A 20967-nucleotide genomic window follows, 5' to 3' on the forward strand; every position below is an offset into this window, starting at 1 on the left:
TTCTGTCCAAATAACCACAGCAAAGACTGGGAGGGGAGACAGCTGTGCTGGCAGGCAGAGTGGAGAGCTTTCCTGTCTCTGTCCAGAAGCCATTACTGGGGCTAGCTGGGGGGAAGACTACAAGCCAGTGGCAAGATCTCTTCCTTCCCACTTAAAAATACCACTTCACAGGTTTAATGGAGCTGGCATGTGGGCCGCCACATTCTCCTCTGCCCACTACCACCTTCACCAGTCCATCCCTGCACCCAGCCACTGGGGGCACTGGAAGCCCATGGGGGCAGGGAGGTATGCCGGTTATCTCCAGCAGTGATAGGTCAAGGAAATCAAGTCAAGCTAGATGGCCGTTTTCTGAATCCTCCCCCTTGGGGCCATAAATAGCTCTGTCCCCGGTGACCCTCAGCCTCCTGCAGCCCTTCCCCACCTCTGCCCCCCCACCCACCCCCACCCCTGCAGCCAGCAGAGGCTGCTCCTTGCCCTCTGCAGATCATTGTCTCCCTGCTAATTGCTCTGTCTAGGAGCTTCAGGTGAAAGCCAGAGCGAACTGTTAATAAGTAAATGATAAAAAAAAGAAAGTTACAGAATGAACTTGTTTCTTGCCAAAACTTGCCTTGCAATTTGGCAGCCACCACTGCCCTCTTGCAAAAGAGCTCAAGCTCTTTTTCTCTCCTTGCCCCAGAACACTGACAGTTAACGCTGAATCTCGAGTATGAAACCCCAGCTCCAAAAATCGTGCGTGTGTGCCTGCATGCGTGCAGGCCTTGCCAGCTCAGAGGCTGCCTTGGTAGCCACACTGCATGTCCCTGTCTCTGCTACTAAATAGAACAAAACCTGGAAACAGTGTGCCCCAAGTTTAATTACCTGCAGGCTCCCTGGCTGGGCAATGGTTCGGTCTCTCAGGCAGCACCTGGCTACAGCACATACCGGCAGGCAGCCCCGCTGGACAGTGTGGGCACAGCCCCTGGCGCCATGCCGGCATGCCCTGCACCTGTTGCAGGCCGCGGCCGCAGCTGAGGGCCCTGCCGTGCTCTGGAGGGGATGTTTCCTGGGCTGTTGCAGCACCTGGCTGTGAGAGCCCCTCTCAGCACCAGCCCAGTGCTGCGGTGCCAGCAGCCAGCAGCCACAGCCCTCCGCTCCTGCCTGGCAGCACTGCAAAGCACACTCGAGAAACCCCCGCCAAAGGCAGGCAGACAAAGCGTTTGGGCTGCTCCCCAGCCAGCAGCCCCATCCCAGAGGAGATGGCGCAGGCAGAGCCCCCTGACATTAGGACACCTCCGAGCAGACTCGTTCCCAGCCCCAGAACCAAGCATTGGCTGGGGGGCTCAGATCTCCCCAGAACACACCATGCTGGGCTCTGCTGCCTGGCCCAGGGGAGATGCTGTGGCCCCTCCATGGGGCACAGCCGCTGCCCCTTGCCAGGAGGAGGTGCTGGGGGTGGTAGCTGCTCTCCTCTGCCTTTGTGAGCCTAACCCTGTGGGGTCCTCTGTGCCTTTGAAACCCGAGTTGTGTTGATGGATATATTTGCTGGGTGCCTCCTGTCTCCCCTGGGCTCAGGCTGCCCTGTCTGGAGGTTCTGTGAGGGAGAGGGATCTGAAGTTTAAGAGCGTTATTGTTACCGGAGGAAGGAATTTTCGGTCCTATAAATCAGAGGCAGGCAGCAGTAGGGCCAGCATACTTGGGCTGTGTGAACAAACTTCATTTCCTGGGAGACTGGCCTTCAATCACCCTCTGTCATACTCCACTGATCAGAGGTGGACATGAGAGGAGTTCATTAAGGTGGAAGAAAAATAATATAATAGGTCCTCCCCATGCATGCACTATTCCCGACCCCTGGGGGTGGCAAGACACCCCTTCCTTGTGCTGAGATCCAAAACACACACGCACACACAGAGAGTCATTCACCCTGAATATTCCAGTATTCCCCTGCCTAAGCAAATTTCCTTCTAAAAATGGACACCTCGAACATAGCCCGAGGTTTTTTCTGGCCACTTTTCAGATGAACTCAGTTCCACTGTCTGTTGACTCGCTTTGTAATTCTTGGCTGCACTCTGCTGGAGAAGAATCAGGCCCAGCACTTGGTGCAAAAGGAACCAACAGTTTTCCTAGCAAAACAGAAAGCTCAAAGCTCTCCTTGTTGATTTTGCTTCCTGGCTTTCTGAATGGATTTTTTTTTTTTTCTTTTCGGGGCATAATCTCTTCTGTTTCTCTTTACTGTCCTTCAGCACTACTGATTTTGAAAATTATTGGAATTAGGAGAAGGGGCAAAAATGACAAACAGATGAAAATTAAAAAAATAAATACAGTGAATGGAAAGAGGAGATATTTTGAGTAAAGGACATGGAAAAAATTCCAAAGGGGACAACTGTTTACAAAACGTTTTGTGTTTTCGAGAACAAATTGTGAGCTAACTTGCTGTATGGAAACACAGAAAAGAGCTGTAATAAGGCCCAAGAGACTGAGCTAGTGTCTGCTGTGGACTTGCGCAGTGGTGGTACCAAGTGGAATAAAAGCTCTTTGGACTTCAGAGCTCAGTTGGGCTGGTGGCATCCATCTGTATGCTGTTCACATAAAGCACAAATGATAGAAAGACATAACTGATCATTTTTACTGCTCTGACAACACTTTTCTTAGAAGTTCTTATGTTTATAAGATACAAAGACAAACCAGAGAATTTGGGCCCACAGGACCGAGGCGACTGATAGAAGATAAATCATGTTATTTTTGAGGTGCTGCCTGAGCCCAGCTCAAGGCTGGTGGACAGTTGGTGCTCTTCTCCTCTGGCATGGCAAATAGAGGCACCCACAGTTTGGTGAGCTCCTTGCAGGCAGCTTGAACAGATGCTTAGTTATGCTGCTGGACTCAGCTCCCAGAGAAACCTGTGGTCTTGTCCGGGCAGGTGAGAGAGTGGAGGCACTGCCACCCTTGGATCCAGTGTTTTGGCTCTCCGTTTGTGACATCTAGAAGCACCACATTCATCAAGGAGGACACAAGAGAAGGATTTTGCCTGAGCTCAGTCTGGGAACAGGCAACCCTGGAGACTGCACTGTGGACCAGGAGCCTCTGTTCACAACCCTGACCTCCCATGGCAGCACCTCGTCTTCCTCACCTTTGCACAGTTCTGCTGTTGGCGTTTGCATGCATCCCAGCAGTGGTGGCCATCTGCAGCAGAAGCATTCCTTCAGCCTCTGCTAGCAAGGGAAAATGCAGAGACCCACATCCTCTGGGGAAAAAAGCAGAAAGCTGGTGAGCTTACAGGGACAGAGGGATACAATGGTTCAGTGCATCCTCTGTGAAGGTGGTACCAAGGAAATCTCTTTCCTTATGTTCTTTTCTGAAAGACATGGTCTCCAAGGAAGGCAGCAAGGTACGTCCACAAGCAGGTGAGCTATCCCAAGCAGCAGCAGAGCACTGCCAGTTTGAGAAGCAGCTCTTGGATTGGTGGGTATAAAATGAGTCATTTCTGCTTGATATCAAGAGGCTGAAGCTGGATGGTGCAACACAACAGAGTAGTATTTAATCATCCCAGAAAACATTGGAGGATATTCTCAGAAGGTTTCTTGTAGGGACAATTACTGCACAGAAAACATGGAACTGTCTGGTACCAACACCTTCTCTAGAGAGCTAGATCAGACATTTCAGTGGCACTTGATGAATAGTTGGTGAAGGATTTTGCAGGCCTGCCAGATGAGAGAGGTTGTTGGAAAACAGGACTATGGGGTGACTTTTCCACCCTGGCTGTTCATCACCAGACAGACTGTTTGCAAACCTGCCTTTTTATTTACTGTGTGAAATCTTTCTGAATGGACTTTCTACATTAACACCTAAAAAGACAGCTGTGGTGTTGCTAATGGATATACATCTCTGTTGATTTCGATGCTGTTTAGCTTATCTGCATTGAAGAGAAGTTCACTGGGTTTGTTGAGAAGTGCCAGAGAACAAAGATGAATTAACTCCAAGCTCTGCTGGACTGAAAAGCAAAGGGAACAGAAAAACTGAGCTAAAAAGCTAAGGCCATCACTGCAGAGTAAGGGAAAGAACAGCGTGCGATACTGGTGTTGCACTGGAGCAGACCAGCCTGGGTAGAGGGACTGTGTATAGCTGGAGATATCCAAGGATGCTGTCAGGAAGTGTATGACTGAGGTGTACCCTATACCCAAACATAGCTGTATGCCCCAGCCCACTCCCACTACATCAGAGCTCTGTTTGGGTCATTAGTGCTTGTTTTAATTTATTTAGCCAATTTTATCGCTGGAAACACACGGTGATTTACAACCTTTCCTGAGTGCACAGATTAATAAGCCTTCTCCTCACTTCCCCTAGAGACAATTAGCACGTAGCCATGATGGGAAATGACTGTGAGGAACACACAGGCAATATGCTGAGAGAGCTAGACATCAGGCTGAATTCTGCCTACAGACAAGGTCACTGGAAAGCTACCACCCATGCTCAAAACCTCACCTGGAGAGAAAACCCAGCCTCACCACAGGGCGGAATGCACAGCAAAATGCACAGACCAGCCCAAGGGGCGCATCTGGCTGCAGCGTGCCGTCTGAATGCCGATTCCTCTGGGGAGCTGGCATCTGCCCGCCAGAAAGAGAGAGACACCCCGGCCTCCTGCCTGTTATGCCATTGATCTTGTGTGTGCCCGCGAAGCCCCTTCTGCCTGCTTAGATTGCTCCTGCCCTTGAAAGGAAGAGCAGCTTCTTACTGTGTCAAATTTTGGGGCTGACCCTGCTTTAGGTGGAGGCTAGTCTAGACACCTCCCAGGGTCTCTTCCAACCTGAACTTTTCTGTGACTGTGAGGCACTCTGCTCTTAGTGCAACAGGACCCCGCTTGTAACTCAGTCCCAGGAAGAGCTGTAGAAACTGTCCCTAAGGCAAAGGACTTGCCTGCCAGCTTCAGAAGGCTTTATCATTAGAGACTAAATATAAACAACAAGACTTTGGGGGGAAAAAGAAATAAATCTGGTTATATCTTCCTCTATTTATTTTGGGTTTGTCTGTTTTTCTTTTCCCAAGCCACCACTGTTTTCCCCTTCCTTTCGCTGGTTCTGTGGCAGCGGCTTCTGCAGTACCAGCCCATGCTGGTGTGAGCTGAGCCCTGGGCTCTGCCTGGGAAGGAGCTGCCTCTTTGCCCAGGGCTCGTGCAGTGCTGGGGGCACCGTGCCACCACGGGGGCTGGAGGTCCTGCCGGCGGGCAGACACTGCGCATGGGTGAACCAAGCACTCAGCATGGCGTGGTAAATCCCTGCAGATGCAGGTGCCTGCAGGGAAGAGGAGGGGTGGAAGGGCCTTTCTGAAGGCCACCAAATCAAAACCCCGCTCCAGCGCACTTACCAGGAATGGCAGAGATTGTGCTGTGTGCCTGTGACACTTGGTGCACCACCCCTCTTGCACTTCCAGGCAGCTGCCTCCCTGCAAGTACTCTTGAAGATTTGGATTTTAAAACAAGCACCAAGTATTCAAACTCATTCTTTCAAAATCTAAGGGAAGAGAGACGGCAAAAATGTGCTGATAATTCTCTCACGTTTCCCTGTTTGTTTTTGTGGGGGTTTTTTTAGCTTACTGAAACCTTTTCCCCCTCCAGTTCTCAAAAGTCAAAAATACTTTTGCTCTTTAGATGGAAGAAGATTCAGTTTTTGAGAAAACTTTGTAAAAAATTTTAGCAAACTTGGGGTCCTTTGTATCTCCACAGGCATTTTAAAAATTATCCTTGCCAGATACGTTCTGATGAAGGTGAACATGGTAAACCCCACCTTACAAGCAAGAAAACTGAGTCACAGACAGATGAATCCGAGCACCGGGCTCCTGCCACTCTGGGGCATCTTCTTTTTTACTGCAGAGTCCCGTAATCAGCTACACAGTGTGCTCTGATCTGGTTGTAAAGGGGCTGCTAATAACCTGACTGCTGCCACTCTGCTGACCCATACCCATCACCTTGCTGAAGGAGGCCCACAGGGAGCTGAGAGACCCTTCGGTTGCCCCAAAGCACCATGTAGGCAGCGCAGAGCTGTGAATACCAGCATCACCAGAGAGGAGAGTGTTCACCACTGCCATTCAGTGACGACCTTGCCACACCTGCTTGCTGTCATGCTCTCCTGCTGACCAGCCTGGTCTTGCTTCTCTCCCGACACCCCATCTGTGAGCACCTCGGACTATACCAGAAGCTCTATGGAAAGTCTGGATGTGACTCCTGAGGCAGCCCAGCAACTCCTTGGGGTTTGCTGGTCTCCTGGTGCTTTCCTGTGCCCCAGGGCACCTGGTCACAGCCCACCAGCTCTGTGTGTGCCAGCTGCCTTCCCAGCAGCTGCAGCTCACCGCTACCACGGGGCATATGCCCACAGCAATGGTATAGCCTCTTGACTAATACCACTGTGATTTGCTCTCCCACTCAGGTTCCAGTGACAGCGTTGTCCCAGCAGATTGCCCGTGGCTCTCCACAGAGCTCATGGCTGTGGCAGCGCCCACATGGATGCCTCTAAGGACAGTTTCTAGCACTCAGTTCAAGAAATCATTGAGGAATCCAGTTTCTCTTCACTCAGGCAGAGCCTGTGCTCTCCTGGGAGTGTCTCGTCTTGGCCAGCAGCTCTTCCTTCCCATTGCTCGGGCTGCCCTAGGTTGCTTCCACCCCTGGCCTCCGCAGAGCCCCCTCTCCCTCCACAGAGCAGCAACAGGATCTGGGGCAGCAGCAGGACTATGGTACATTTCTCCAGCAGATGATGGGTCAGAGAGGCCGACGGGAATGGCTTTTTGGGTGTCACCGTGCCAACCATGTTGCCTTTCCCTCCTCTCCGAACCCAGCCCCGCTGATAGAGATTAGTAGGTGGGAGGCTGGCTCACTCCAGAGAGCCTTTCACATAAAGGGAGTTTTCACCCCACCTGTCCATCAATCAAAACTTAAACTTATTTGTGCTTATACGCTACTTCTTAAGTAGAGAAAATAAAAACCAGGTTTAGGAGAGTGCAAATATTTAACAATAAAAAAACCACATTAATTTACCCTTTTTCATTTCTACAGAAGGAACCTTAATGGAGTCACATGACTCTTATTCTAAGTGATAAACCACAGGTCATAAAGCACCACTTTATCACTCTGCACAAGCAGTATAAATAACAGCTATTACCCAACCTCACTCCATCTGATAAGCTCAGAGATTTTCTAATATACATTTCTGATTTTTTTAAATAATATTCATGATCATTTCCTCTTGAGCGTTATGAGTCTCTGGCTATGTGGCCCTTGAAACCAGGGCCCGCGAGCCCTTGTACCATCTTCCTGATTTATAGCCATGTTGGTTGGGACTGACGCCCTAATGAAATCTGTGACACTGCATTAATGGGGCTGTTTGTTACCACTGGAGTTCAGCGGCTGGCTGTGGTCTCAGAGCTGTGCTCAGGGAGGCACACGCACAGTCTATAAAACCCACCCAGTGGGCAGCAAACCCACCCTACATGCGCCAGCTGTAGCAGCACCCCATGCAGAAGCTGCCTGGCGAGGTCTGCAAAACCTGTCGAGGGTGCAAGGTGGCGTGTCACAGCTCCGCACCGCGTGCCACAGCTGCACAAGCACAGGGACAATGCCACAAACTCAGGGTCTTCCCCAGGACCACAGCTACACATGCAGACACGCACCTCTCAAGCGTGTAATTAATACCCAGCCCCCTGTGTGCAGTCATTCAGTTGCACAAGCCACAGCGAATGGCACCATCAGATTACCTGCTAACAAGCACGTGTGTACGGAGTGTAACCGACACACATCCCTTCAGGTGCAGGAGCTCTGCAGCCCCAACGTGGCATGCAGGCAAACAAAGATTACCCCACACCTCTCCACCATCCTGCCCGGGGCCAGTTTCCCTCCCGCTCCAGACCAAAGCCACGGGACCACAGGACCACAGCGTGCAAAACCTGCCTGCGTCGCACGCGCAAGCTTCTGCAGCAGTGCTTTCCAGTGTGATTTGCTCCCGTCAGCTGAGACATCCAAGTCAAATAGCCACCCAGTCCTCATCAAAACTAATGGCAGTTTGGAGGACAATTCACATCCTCGGCTAAGAAAAACTGAGCCAGCATATATGCAACAAAGATCTCCTGCACCCACCACACATAAAACGTATCTGTGAGACAGTTATTTTAATACCAGTATGCCCTATATAGAGACACATTATTGTGAACTCATTCTTGAAGCTACCATGGGAATTGGAGAGAGCTCCAGCTTTCTGTGATCGTGGGTTGGTACCTGTCCGTGAACTAAGTAATCACACCCAGAACATTTTAACGTACGTACATGCTGGAGTACCTGGACCTATTACAGGCTGGTTGAAGCTCTTAGCCCCTTTTCTTGCCATCAGCATGCACCTTCTCTTGAGTTTGATTTGTTCCTCTTTGTCTTTGTCTCATGTTTCTTTCTTTAAAACTGTTCAGGAAACAAATGCAAAAATTCACATTTATGCAATGCACACCACTATGCAACAAGAAATAGAAATGCCAAAAGCTAATATTTAGCCTTAATTCTGCCCTGGGCTAAAACTCTGTCAGCTGCTATAACCATAAATTACCCATCAAATAACGCAACACAGCAGACACTTTCTTCCAGGTTAGGTATACACAGGGAAGAATCTTCATTCCTGTGTGCTTCATTTTACAACTTCTAATGCAGGTCTATTCATTGAACCGAAAGCCTTCTTCAGAAACATTTTGGTGTGCAAAGTGGCAACACTAAGGAATATTTTGTTGTGCCTATAAAATTCAGTGCCTTTTTTTCAGGGTTGCTTTTGTAGTATTTCCAATAGTCAAAATGGCTTAAGAAGAAATCAGGGGTTTGACCAATTCACATCTGCTGGAATTATTAAATAATTACAAATAATAAAGCACTGAGCTTAAAAATGACAATTTAAAATCAGTAATATTGATATGGCTGAGTTTCATTTATCCTGGAAAGGAAACAGCTTTGACAAGACCATATTTTTTGATAAAATGAGTGTGGTATTTTTCTATCAGGTCTCTTTAATTCCAGCATCATAAAAATGTGGTATATCTTTATTGATAGACTTTAGCTGGTGAATTCTCTTCTCTACAGCATATATATGTTAATGATTTTCTCAGCACTTACATACAATATGTTTAACCAGACGATTTTTCCTTTCACTCAGAGTTACTTCTCTGAGCAGTAATTTAGTGGGCAGTTCTCAAATGACAACTCTGAGAAATACACACACCATGTCTTGTTAAGAGTGTATTTTAATGATGTCTTGCTTGACCATGTTTCTTTTTTGTAGAATTGTAAATAATTCCTACTCTACTTGTGATCTGTCACTGGAGGGACACTAGAGTAGAGAAAAGCAACTATGCGATCAAGTCCAGAGCATTTGCAATCGCTTTGCAGCAGGTGTTTAGCCTAAAAGAAACCACTCCCTATGCCACAAACCACAGAAGGTTTCCCAAAATCCTGAACCAAACCTACTTGTGCTCAAAAGATGCACACAAAAAAAAGAAAACAGTAATAGCACATCACAAGAAAAGAGCAGAAGGTACCTGGAGCCAGAGAATCACCCACTGCTGGGAGCTGCAAGGGCATGGGAGTGTGGTAAGTGAATAGTCACAGCTGATCTCAGCGCATTGCAAATGCAACTCTAGTCAGGCAGTAGATGTGCTCTCTTTAATGATATATTACTGAACAGATTACATAAATGAGTGAGAATTTATGTACAGAATTTGCATGTGTTTGCAACTGATCTGAAACTTATAAATACGTTTCTGTATTTACACGCACAAGTAAATCAATATTGATTTCCAACCAGCAAGCACCACGAAAATGGCATTCAAGTGCATGTTTCCAGGTGCAAAGTATTTAGCTGGAGAGCAAAGCAAGTGAATTTGCAATGATAACAGTGAAACTCTGGGTGCAGATCTGGAAAGAATGATTTGCATTGTTTGTGTTGCAGCAGGGTGCTGGGAGGCTGCAGAGACCGCAGGGCTCTCCCGTGCAAGGCAGTCCACAATCGGGTTGCAAGAGAGCTTCTCCCCAGGCGTGCACCAGTGAGAGAAGTGCCTCAGCACAGCAACATGGCTCTAATTCCCAAGTGGGTGCTCATTCCCTGCCCAGAGAGCTTTGTTATGTTGGGTGCACAGCTCAACTAGATGGGTAGGCCATTAAGGGCTTATAAGCCGTTGACACTAGCTAGCTCGGGGACACTGTGGGTACTGCAAGTACCAAGTCTGCTCCTGCATTGCTTCATTTTCAAACTCTGTGCTTCATCACCTCCCTGGATAGCTGCTGTCTGCATACACTCAGCACTGCTGCTCCCCAGCTTCTCACTCCCCAAGCCCTAATGTATCCCTGCACTCCCCAAAGAGGATCCTCTCCCTGACAACCCACATTCCTGAGCCTATATTCACTCCATCCCTCGCCTTCCTACGTGCCCTCTGCCCTTCCCCAGAGCCGGGCCACTACCATGGGGGCAGATGATGGGGTCCCAAGGCACCATCCTCCACTGCCTTCCTGCAGCATCCTCAGTCCGGGCATGAGCATTTTGCGACAGGGCTGGAGCAGGCAGAGGGAAGGGGAGCTGTTGGGGCTGTGTGAGTCAAGTCTTAACTCCTCTCCTTTTTACCAGAGAAGGCAACTACTTTACCAAGGCTTTGGTTTTTAACCAAGGTTTTACAATCACATCTCTCTAGATTTGCTTTTTTTTCTTTCCTCCTCTCCCTGAAACTCCTCCTGATGTTTGGTGCATTTTTCTTGGGTATGCTTTGTTGTTTTTGAGTTGTTTTGTTGTTATTGTTGCTTGCAGCCACTAGAGAGTTCCCCTTCCTCTGGTTAATGGTCCATTAACTAGCTCTCCCCATGCAAGGGTAGGGCCTGGGAATTGCTGAGTTCTGGAAAATCCTCACCAGCAAGGAACCTTTTGCCAGCAACAAAATCTGTTTTTCAGAGGGGCTCTGTGAAATGGGGCAGTGAGGGGGCAGGAGGGATGGGGAAGGAGCCTACAGGACCGTGGGGCACAGGCATTGTTGCTGCTTCTTGAAAAAAGGCGCTGGCTGTGGGGGAGAGGGGGGAAAGAAGACAGGAGCCGGATTGTTAGAGGATTCAATGAGCTGTGCCCAATGTATTCGAAAGGTGCTTAAGACAGCCAAAGCTCCTCACCAAACACACACACACCGCTGCGAAACAGCACAGCACGCGCCTGCCAGCTGCAGTGAGGCCACCCCGCTCCCCCCGCCCCACGCACATCACACCCCCAAGGGACAAGCAGTGTCCCCTCGGCCTGCACCCCATGCCAGTGTGGCATGGGCAAGGCGGCAATGCTCCCACCCAGGTGCCCCTGGACCTCCTGCCACCCCAAACCTTCCCTGGGGTGCACAGGTGAGCCCCCACAGAGGCACCCCGCACCAGGGACAAAGAGGTGCCCAAGTCAGACCCTTCCCCACCCTCCCATCTCCTCCCCTCCCAGCTGCACCTTTCCAGGTAGAAAACGATTCGCAGCTTTACGTTGCCTCATCCAAGCAGACTGCATGGCCAGGCCAGAGAGGAGATGCAGGATTTTCCACAGACCTAAAAAAAAGGGGGAAGACAAAGCAAGTCTTGGGATGAGCAGGACCAGTGAAACCTGGTTTCTGATGGCATTGGGTCCTGATTCCTTTGCCCTCCCTCTGTCACCACTGCAATAACCGCAGTGGATGACCTGTCCTCTGGTGCCTTCCACAGCCCCAGAAGGACCCTCAGCTTGCCTGCTGTCACTGGCTCCAAGCCACGTGCTGTTGGGCCACTGGGCACGGAGGTGTTGGTTGGCCAGCAGAGAAGACTAGCTGAGTAGTCTGTCATTGGCACCAATGTGAACCTCTCTTCTTTAACCCATCATTAATTCTGGCACATTTTGCAGGCACAGAATACTTTGGTGGGCTCTGTCCATGTGTCAAGCATGGTTGACATTGACAGGTAGGTTAAACATTGTGGAGAGGGAGGGGACAAACTGTGCCATTGCCTAGGCTGGGTTACCTGAGCTTAAACTTACAAAAAGGTGACAATTTCAGTTTCATCAGTGCCAAAATGTGTCCTCATCTTCATCTGCAGAACACAGCACAGTTCAGGCTCATGACTGTAAGCAATCAGCTTGCCACAGTTTCATCAGGTAGCTCCCATCAACAAAGCTGCAAGAAATCACTTTTCCCAGGGAGTCTTGTGGCCGGGCTCCACTGCACAGGTGAATTGTCTTCACCCATGAGGGCTGAGCCCCTCTGGGCCTTCTAAAATAACCACGGGGTGATTAAAAATGAACCCACACCAGAGTCACTCACCGTGGCTCAGCACACAGGTCTACCAGGTGATGCAACACAGGCTATGTGGAAAATGGCAGTGTCAGCATACCTCCTGCCAGTTTCCACGCTCAGCCAGCCCATCCCAAACACTGCAAACACATGGAGCCAGTGTCACCATGTCTGGCACCATGTAGATGCCCACCTGTCTCCCAGTGTAGGAAATATTTACTTTCCTAACACTGCTGTGACAGCCTGGTGCTGTGCCCTCTGGACCAAGATTAGAAAAAGGAGAGAGACCTGGGCTGAGCTAGGTCCTGAGGCCATGTAAGGAGTCTGTATCAAAAAAGAGGACTGAAGCCTAAACATGGATCTCCTTACCTTCTGAAGCAATCCTTGGACTGCCCACACACACCAGAGTACACATGTGACATGCCACAGTGGTGCTGGCTCTGGCACTAGGGGGGTACATGGCTGTGCTCACCCAGACCATAGAAAATCTAGATGTCTGACGGTGCTTCTGCACGGGATGGTGATATCAGAACTGCAGCCCTTCTTCAGCTGAGAGAGGCTGCCACATTCAGCCACAGCCACACGCAGCCAGCACCCCCCTAAGGTCGCTTACACGGCGGACGAGGGGTACCGGGTGCTGCACACAAGACGCCCCGCTGCAGGGCCTGGTGCTACCCACCAGTGCATGTTCAACCCACATGCTGGCGCAGCATGCCCTGGCCCAGCGAGGCCCGCAGGCACAGCGGAGGTGTGCAGAACTTGACACCGCACATACAGTCAACACTTGGCAGCGCTTGCTGCTCCAGGGTCACCTACCCCTGTGACCATAGTCCCAGCACAGGCAGCCACCTCACTGCGAGGCAGTTTTGGGCTGTATGGTACCATCTCACCTGCAGATTACCACAGCTGATAGAAGCAACAGTTTCTTACCTTGCATTTTTTGTACATCTCAAAGTTTATCGCAAATGAAGTAATCGTGATTGCCCCCATTTTAAACGGAGGGAAACCAAGGCACTGTGTGATGGCTGACCCAGTGTCTCCCAGCAGACCGGTGGCAGGGCCCACAGGGACACCTGTAAGTTCCCTGAATTTCAGTGCAGTGCACAGGGACCAGATTATCATGTGGACAATATTCATGGTGTGATGCCCACGCTGGTCTCGGTGGTGGCTTGTGTAAGACCAGCTTTAGACCCAGGGTGGTCTAGGACTTGAGGGTGGCACGGCAGGAAGGAGACATTCCCTAACAAGATTTTGCCTCAGAGAAAGACTTGAAAAAAAGTTCAGCTGAAGGTCCTGGTGAAAAGGATGCCTGCAGGGCCACCCGCACCGCGCTGCTAGTCGCTCCCAAGCAGTGAATTCATCTGGCTGAAGTTCTGGGGAAAGTGGGAAAAAAAAAATTGTATGTGGAGACAGAAACTAGCCCCACTGACCACTCACACTGTTTGACATTAAAAAGTGCTGACAGCAGAGAGGGAGGAAAGGAATGGACGAAGGGCCACTTTCATCTCATGACAGTCTCCTGCCAGCCCCAGCCACCGTGTCTCCCTCTGCCCCCCCGCCCCTGCCCCGGCCCCTTGCTTTCCTAGGCATTTTATTAAATAGGGTCACAGCCCGCATTAGAGTCCCTCCCACAGCCCTGGCAAAATGAAAACACTCACCCATCGCCATGACCCCCACCCTCCTGGATCTCTGGCTCCTTTGCTGCTTCCCCCGCTCCAGCACTGAGATCTCCACCCCACCGCAGCCTTGAAGTTTCATAGCCAAACATCAAGGCAAAGGGCTCCAGGGAGGGGGAAGGTCTCCCCCACTTTTTTCCCTCTTACATTAATTATCTCATTTAGTTGAAAGGAAAGTCCAAAAATTGAGCTTTCCTTTGGCAATTTATGGTGCTAGAGCAGTAATTTATGGCTTGATACAACTTTATTTCACTCCGTCTTTACACACACACACACAGATACACACACACATACATAACGCACTTAAGGAGACACTAACCTGAATTTATCACACTAAGTACCTGCCTGCTCGAAGTAAAGGACTGAACATAATTTACAAGGCAGGGTGGGGAGGGCCTCACGTGGGGGGAAACATTTAGAAGAGTTAATGTTTAAAAGTTGGTCTTTGAAGACAGGAGGCTCCTTGAGATAGAAAGAGAAAACCTTAACTAATTACAACTGTTGTATCAGTTTCAGAAGAAGAATGCACTGGTAATGAAACTGCGCATGGGTGACAACAGCAGGCAGATGGGTGGGCCACAGCAGCTTAGGCACCCTCCCAGGGAGAGCCACCCGATTTCAGCATCAGACCAGCAGGGTCCGAGACCTAATTCACAGAGGCAGTAGCCAAAACCTCCTGTCAAAGCAGCTGGTCTGATGCGGGACACACAACTTGGGTGCAGAAGCAAATGTGGGTCATCGGTAGGGTCTGAATCACGGCCGTGGCATGCCAGCAATGTGTCCCGCTGTGGCTGGAGGCGAAGGGAGGGAACCTCCTGCCACGGATGTGCTGTTCCTTGTTTCGGTAGCAACCAAACACTGTGGATGGCCAAAGAGGAGGGCTCACCTGCCCCAGAACAGCAACCAACAGGGCAGACAACAAATGGGCAAGAGCAGAGGGCCCAGAGCGGGGCAAGTGGCCGGTCCAAGGCCACCCCGCCAGCCAGCTGCAGAGCCATAGTCATGGCCAGCGCTCACACCTCCCCCCGCCAGCACCAGGAGCCTCCTTGCCTCATGCTGCGGGAGGGTTGTGAGAGCAAACTTGGAAGGGAATCCCACACGTTATCCCACTCTGCCCAGGAGGCCGTCAGCAGAAGCAGTTCATTCCAGGCCTGCCACGAGACGAGTGGCTGCACAAGGCATGGGGCAGGCAGTGGCCCGGCACAGCTGGGGCACAGGCATTACGGCTCTTGTTGGGTATCACAAGTCAAGTCAAAGAGCGTTTGGGGCACCCCTGTCTTGAGGATGCCTACATAGATGAATTGATGGGTGGCCACCTATGAATGAGGACTCACCTTTCCTATGTCCTGCTCTGGCTGAGACCCCCCATGTTGCCACACTTGCCTCCTTCCAGGCTGTGCCACCTCCAGGGAAAACGGGAAGGGAAGATCAAATGGGAATATCCCAGCTTCATCTCTGCATTTTCCAGTGTACCTTCCTGAAGTGTCCTCCTCCCACCTGAGGATCCCTGTGGATGATTCCCTGGCACTTTCTGCAGCCAGCCCTCTTCTCCGGGTCTCTGAGGCTGATGCCCAGGGGACAGATCACTCCACATGCTGTATCTGGAAAGGTGAAGGCAGTGACAACTGAGCAGTTCAGTATGCTGAGATGAGAAACATGTGCAAAGCATCTCAACCGCTAGTTGCTTTTCCTCTGCATGCATGAACTTCCCTAACTTTGCAAGGCATCTCTATCTTCCAGCTAGGAGTCTGAGCCATAGGGCTCATCCAGTGACTTGGACCTGGGTCGCATAGCAAGAAAATGCCATTGAATCTGTCAGCCAAATGCCAGGTGAGCCCCCTGGAGCCAGACAATTCTTCCACTCCAGGGGACCTGTGCTTGATTCGGTTGGGCACCGACTTTACTCCCCTATTCCACTGCCTTTGTACAGGACCACGTACATGGTTTCCTCCGCATCGCAGAATTCTGTTGCACTTACAACCCCCAAATACTTAAAACCATTAGGATGGGAGGTAAGTATGGGTATGGAGAACGCAGGCAAGAAATGACCTTTTTTTATTAAAAAAAAAAAAAATCATAAAAATTATTTGAGAAGTGCTCATTACCCAAATGCAGATTCGTTCCAAAATGTGAGTGTCCGTTTAAAGTGATGAGGCTCTGCATTGGGCAGGAGTACACCAAATAGCCCCTGCTTGTCAATCCACCCAGCAAATTTCTAGAGCCAACCAACAAAAGCCCCAGAAACTGATTTGTATGTAAACACAGAGCACCGTCTCCCTTTGGTAGGGAAGATGTTCTTTGTCTTACCACTTTCTCTGTAGACATCAGCTTTTTAACAAACCTTATGGCAGTCCACAGCCGTGGCATTAAACAGGTGAGGAGAATAAGGGTTTTTTCTTATTGACTTAGGGATGGTTTCATTTGTAAGCAAAAGGGCAGCTGTCAATAGACTGCGTGATCTTAGGCACCAATCCAGAGAAATCTTAAGCATGTGAGCACTCGGGAGCAAGCATGGGATTCGGGGCTGTTGAATCAGGGCCAGCAACATAAACCAGGCTTTATTTCATGCTGCATCATAACTCTCTCACACGAATGAGAGGGAAGTATTATTAAATGGGAGGATGGAAAGGGAAGAAGAAGAAGAAAACGTGTCTATTTCTTGTCCAATAATGTTAGCAATATATTTATGAAAACGAAACAAGACCAATGCTCACTCCTCTGTGCTTCTCAGAGAGCCCTGTCTACGTTGTCTGTTTTGTTTAGGTTGCGCACTCTTCATGACAGAGATTATCTGTATTTTGTGTCTTGTAAAGCACTGGACACTTTTATATAATCGTAATAGTCTATAAAATACACAAATAAAAGGATCAGAGCAAGCAAGTGATGTTGCAGAATTGTTTCTGCCTGAAAAGAGCAGCAAAACCCCAGCTAAAAATAGCAGTTTACTTTAATAAAAATATGCGTGTGTCTGTGATTGTGCATGCACATGAAAGAAAAAAAAATACGTATGCATTCAGTAGGGAAAGAGAGTCAAGAAGGGAGTAAGTACATCAAATCTCTAAGTACGTGGCACCTCGGCATCATGCAAACTACCCTGGGCACAATCAAAGCCTTCCGACGCTTCGAGGGACTCAGTGGAAGGGTGCAGAGTATTAAGAGTGACAAGCCATCAGGACTGCAGCATCAGAGAAGCAGGGAAGGAAAACTGAAGCAGAGTGTCAGTTCGAATTGTCGTTATCCCAGTTTGGGAAACGGTGTCAGGCAGTGCAGGGTAGTGGTGGGGAGAGAGGAGGTCTGGACATCTGGGGGGCTAATCCCCCACCCCCCAGGGATGCTGCACCCACTCAGGCCCTGGGACCGACTGACCTCAGCACCGCTCCCGGTCCTGCCATTGTCATCTTGGACTCAGGGGTAACACTTTGCCCCTGCTCCCGGTGTGCTTGAGGTGGAGGAGCAAGGGGCAGCTGCAGCCTGCGCCCTGCGCTGGCAGCGGGATGGCCGGGCGGTGCGGTGCGGTGGGAGCGTGCTGCGCTGGGCAGCGCTGGGGGTGGAGGAGAGGACGGGAGGGTGGGGAGGGAAGGCCTATAATCCCCTTGGTAAATCCATGCCTGAACTATAAAAGGATAATCCATGTGCAACCCTGGCCCCACTTATAGGATTTAGCTCTTAGTGTGGAATACTAATATTCTGCTGTTTGTTTACCCCTGTGAACTAATTTGGCAGATTCTTATGATTCTCACAGGGAGAATTTATTTCGATTTTGATATTACTCAAAGCCTTGGGTCCCGGAGTCATAGGATTATATGCAAAGCTCTGAGCAGACTTTTATAATCCTTTTTCTTAAGAAATAACTGTTTGTTGCGGATGCAGCAAAAAGCTTGAAAGCTGGCCTGCTGTTCCACAACACAATGGCATCAAAAAAGAAGCCACTTGCTAATTCCTTTTTTTTTAATTTTTTTTTTACATGGTGATTTTCAAGCCAGTTTTGCAACTATGAAAGGTGAATGGGGATCAAGCCCATGAGTTCTGAAAAGTCAGCCCGGTCAAGCTGGGCTCTGCTCGTAGACTCACGCCAGCCTGGTGAGCTGCAGTACCCAGCTGCCTGCTGCTAACCCAGTGGCATCACCCTGGGAGAGCAGTATCACAGGCAGAAATGGGATCTCTCCAGCTAAAATTATACATGAAGCCTGGGGAGGAAGAAGGCACAGGAAGAAAAAAGGCACGTGTTAGGATCAGGAATTCAGCCTTCAATTAAAAAGTAACTTTCTTACCTTAGACAATGCAGAGAATGGCTTGAAAATACAATGCATCCATTCCCTTAAAACAGAAAGCCAGTACAAGAATCGCAACTATATTTTTTTAAAAATCTTGCTGTTTTGGAAGCTTGCTCCTTGATTTTTGAACAGTTAACGTTGTCAATGCTAGGGAAGGGGTGTCCTTTTTTTTTCTTTTATGTGAAAAGCAGCTTTTGTTGCAAAGTGTAAAGAAATAGAAGGAAAAGGAAAGTTCTCTCTAAATGTGTTTTTGGTTGCCCCTCTCCCAACGTCCCCCAAAAAATTAAAGGTTGCAAATATAGTCACAACTAGGGGCAGGGCAAGCTGGAGTATTTGCTGAAGATTTGACTCAATTTAGGAAAATATTTAATTTTAGTTCTGTACCCAAGACCATTTCTTCTAAGAAGATTTAACTGCATGCCTGAAGTGGAGTAACTGCTGAAGGGATTCACCAGATTGGGGGCCTTGAGGAGAAAGTGGGCAGTAAAATAACAAAATTTAACACACAAAAAAAAATTCTTTTCCCTTAGTAAAAATGGAGGTGATGCCTAAAAAAACCCAAACCTTCATAAATCAGGCAAACAAGACAGGCAGATGAGAATCATACCAGAGAGTGGAAATGAGGCAAAAATAATTTAAATTATTCACACATTTTGAAATTTTGCAGGACTGAGAAGAGAGGGTGAGATCTTGGTGAATGTATCAGGGACACAAGCAAAATTTGTGCCTCACAGTTTAAGCTGGAAACGTTAGGTACAGAACCTGGGAGTCCAACAGCAGAAAGTTGTTAGAGGACTCGTGCATCATTGATACCTGCTTTGTTTTCCTCCCCTTCAGATCCTGCTGTGACCGGCTCTCTTGCACGACTTGGGCTGCTTGGGCTGCCTTGTTCCCGGCGGCCGGGGAAGGATCGAAGGATCGCTGCCCAGGCCTGCTGGCTCGCCGCTGCAGCCCGGCTCCGTGGCAGTGTGCCGAGAGGGATGCTCAGGCACTCTGCAACCTGTCCTGTAATCCCACCAACACCCTGAAAATGTGAAACAAACGGATCTCTTGTCATTCTTACCCCTCACTCAAATGCTGACAGGCTGTTCCATCTCTGGTAATAGCTGTTCATAATTAATCTGAAATGATACAGAGATTGGGAAAACATCTTTTAGATGAACAATATTTCCCCAAATTTGTTCCACAGACAATGGGGAAGGGAAACAATGTATTCATACAGACAAAGGGGAGGGAGGGTTTGGCTGTCTGATTTTCCAGGGGTTTGGATTTATTTATGTTTCCTCGTCTTTCTGTCTCAGCTTGTTTTCTGGTGACAGGATTGAAGAGCCCCAAACATTACCAAAAGCTGGGGGGGAAACGTACCACACCAAGGATTTGAAGGGGGACATTTATTTAGTTTATTAAAAAGATCAAGAGGTGACTTGCTTCCCGCATATAAATTTCTTCCTAGCGAAGAAATTCCAGGTACTAAAAACCTCTTTAATCTGCCAGAGAAAGCTGTAACAAGAGCCAATGGATAAATGCTGAAGCCAGACAAGTCCCAATTAAAAATAAAGTCCTGGACCTTTTCTATTTTGTTTTACTTTGTCGGAGGAAGTCAGGGTGATTAACCATTAGAGCAGGCTGTTACGGGAAGTGCTGGAGTCTCCCTTTCTCAACATCTTCGTCTCAAGACTCGTATTCTTTTGGGAAGAAAGTTGTTGTGTTCAATAAAGGGGTAACGGGGGGACAGTCTCTGGCCCGTGTCAGGCAGGCAATCTAATAAAATCATCAGAAAATGTTTTGTGAGATTAAACGAAATAAATGACTTCTCATCTCTCATCTTATTTCAAACAGGAGGCTTATTTTTAAAAAATCAGGAAAGTGAGAATAAAAATCCTTGACATCTAAACAATTATTCTTGAGGGGGGGGAGGTGAAAAATTCATAGCAGCAAGGAGGGGTCTGAAGCAAAAACAATGCCAGGATGCGGGACAGAGCGAGGCAGTGGGCTCGCTGCCAGGCGGCACCGGCGGGGCTCTCCCCCAGTGCCGCAAGCCTTTGGGGAAGGAGCTGCTCAGGCTCCATGGAGAATCCTGCCTTGCCGATTTCCAGCTGAGCAGCTTTCCGCACTCAATGGCCGTCCCTGCTGCTTTCATGCAGGGATGTACTCTAGCTCAGAAGAGAGCGGTTCTGTTTAGATAGCCCCCAATCCTAGCTTTACCTCATCCCTTCCAGCAGAGTCACTGTAATTAAGATTTGTTAAGGTTTGGAAGAAATCTCATTAATCAGATAAGATCTGAACTTTATTTTCTTTTTAAAGACCCAATTTGATCTGTCTTGCTTGTGGTAATTGCTCTCCTCTTCTGACATGGAAATTCATTTTCCAGGCACATAAAACACAATAGATTTCCATTGTCAACAGCAGCAACCCCAGGAGAGTTAAAAATATTCCTCCAAAGGCTAAAAAGAGTGTTGGGAGCAAATCCAGATGCAAGCAGGGAGAGGGAGCATGAGACAGGGTGCTGTCAGAGAGAGGTGGGGTGGCAGAAAGGGGTTTGTGTGGTCCCAGAAAAGAGCAGGGGTGCACCAGGGGAAGGGAGGGCAGCAGGACCCCCACCACGACCCTCTGTACTTAGGCTTGAGCTGGCAGGTCCTATCGAGGGACCGTACACAAAGAAAAGTTGTTGCCGTTCCTGCTACCTGAGCTGGGCGGGGGGAAAGCATCCTTCTCCTGGGTTTATGAGAAACCAGTACTTTGAAGAGTGATCGGAAAAG

The 20967-nt window shown here is 49.1% G+C and overlaps 1 long non-coding RNA gene across 1 annotated transcript; it reads right to left on the reverse strand.

Moving 5' to 3' along the window:
* Positions 1-2610: 2610 nt before the first annotated feature.
* On the reverse strand, positions 2611-17459 carry LOC130155636 (uncharacterized). Its single transcript, XR_008824134.1, has 4 exons — positions 17301-17459; positions 11451-15535; positions 8279-8407; positions 2611-3217 (listed from the first exon to the last, which is right to left on the reverse strand). It is a non-coding gene; the product is annotated as an uncharacterized LOC130155636 (long non-coding RNA).
* Positions 17460-20967: the final 3508 nt, after the last annotated feature.

Source organism: Falco biarmicus, chromosome 9, assembly GCF_023638135.1.
Source record: "Falco biarmicus isolate bFalBia1 chromosome 9, bFalBia1.pri, whole genome shotgun sequence".
NCBI lineage: Eukaryota > Metazoa > Chordata > Aves > Falconiformes > Falconidae > Falco > Falco biarmicus.